The sequence below is a fragment of the Alligator sinensis genome, unplaced genomic scaffold, assembly GCF_000455745.1.
Source record: "Alligator sinensis unplaced genomic scaffold, ASM45574v1 scaffold990_1, whole genome shotgun sequence".
Lineage (NCBI taxonomy): Eukaryota > Metazoa > Chordata > Crocodylia > Alligatoridae > Alligator > Alligator sinensis.
Genome location: NW_005842506.1, coordinates 1,146,703 through 1,148,492, shown reverse-complemented (window position 1 = coordinate 1,148,492; position 1,790 = coordinate 1,146,703). Strand labels below are relative to the sequence as shown.

General features: G+C 41.8%; 1 long non-coding RNA gene across 1 annotated transcript in view; it reads right to left on the bottom strand.

The window, feature by feature from the left end:
• Positions 1–416: 416 nt before the first annotated feature.
• LOC102387964 overlaps positions 417–1,790 on the bottom strand; it is a 3,308-nt gene continuing 1,934 nt past the window's right edge. The window contains exon 3 of the long non-coding RNA XR_003095852.1: positions 417–480. This is a non-coding gene — a long non-coding RNA (uncharacterized LOC102387964). The remainder of the gene's footprint in view (positions 481–1,790) is intronic.

Sequence of the window (1,790 nt, the reverse complement as noted above, 5' to 3'; positions counted from 1 at the left end):
GACTGAATTCAGCAAATACTTTCTGCTGAAAAGATTGGGGATAGGGAGGGGAATTTCTAAAAAGTCAAAGCTTTTCTTCTCCATATTCAAAAATGAGATGTTTTGACTTTTCCATATGAAATAAGGCTCTTGTTTTAAGCTTCACCAACACTTTTTAAAGGGCTAAGGATTTCTATACGCATGTACCCACATATGAAACAGAACATCTTATTTCATACACAACATTTTAAGTCAGGCCCAAAATGCATTCATTTCATTTCTTCTAGTTGTAAGTTCTCCCACTCGGCTCTAGTCTGAATTCCTGTTCGTGGTAGATTATCGCCTTTCACCAACTGATTCTTGCACTGAGCCCAGAACTGCTAATTGAGATGGAGCATGATGGATCAAATGGTAAAAAGGAACTGCTTTCCCCTGGATTCCTGGTAATAATTTCCATAACTGGAACAGAAGTCTCACATCCACACATGTTCATTTTTATTTCTAGAAAATAACAAAGCGAGAGATTCTGCTTATATTTTTATTAGTAGGAGGATACAGAACAGCTGCAAAATCTGGTCCTCTTAACTCCATCTGGTTGGGAATTTCCTAACAAAACAGGTTTTCCAGCAGCAGATGCCAATTCATCAAGACTTTTGATGACTCGGAGGCAGTGGTCCAATGAAAACTAGCCTAGCTTCCTACCAGCTCACATGACAGACTGGTTAAAAGTCTAGAATTCCTCAGTGTGTGTCTCTGAGGCATCTCCACCATGCAGACAGCCTAGGCTCCATTCAACTAGAGCTTCTGGCTCCAAGCCACAGGGTCAGGAATCTGAAAATCATTGGAGTTCTAGCTCTTGCCAGGGCCCGCTTCCCAGCTGCAAGAGGGATACATGTGTGTGTATACATGTATATCTATCTATCTACCTACCTACCTACTAGGGCTGTGGCAAAGCTTCAGTCTCTGATTCAATTCAGCAGAGATTTGCCCTGATTTGGTGGCTGAATCTCTGAATCCGAATCAAATCAGGAGACCCTTTAATCTCTCTGAATCGAATCAGAACCCTCCAAATTGATTCAGAAAGATTCAGCAATTTGGAGATAGACACAACTTTAAATGTTTTTTCTACATACTTTAGGTGGCAAGCAGCTTGTGAACGCTGAGATGCTGGGGCAGGTGGAGCATCCCACAGGAGTGCGGGGGGCTCCCCAGCACACTAGGCAGCAGACCCAGAAGTGGACCAGAAGTATTTCTGGTGCACTTCTGGGTTTGCCGCTGAGCATGCAGGGGCTCTCCCACAGTTCCTGTGGGACTCTCCATCCGCTCCAGCATCGTAGCTGTGCCTGGTACTTCAAGGTATGTAGAAAAAACATTTAAAGCTGTGTCTATGGCCAAATCACTGATTCTCTGAATCAGCATTGAATCTTCAGATTCGGTTTTAGCCAAATCAAAATCGGGGACAGTGATCCAAATCAACGAATCGAATCACTGTCCCTGATATGGGCTGAATCTGAATCCAAATTGAAAACAGCTCATTTTGCACACCCCTACTATCTCTCTATCTATCTGTGTGTGTGTGTAAAACAAGGAACATAAGCTATACATCAGCTTTCCCCCAAAGCTGTTGTATAGATACCTCTTTACTTACTTTTGATACACTACTCATTATCTACCCAACTTAGATTATATATGTTGAGGTTAATTCTTCTATTAACCTGAATGTCACTACTACCAAGATTAAATTTATTAACCTTAGCACTAGCCAAGACTCCTAGAGTCAAAGAGATGGCTGATAATTATTTATCTAACAC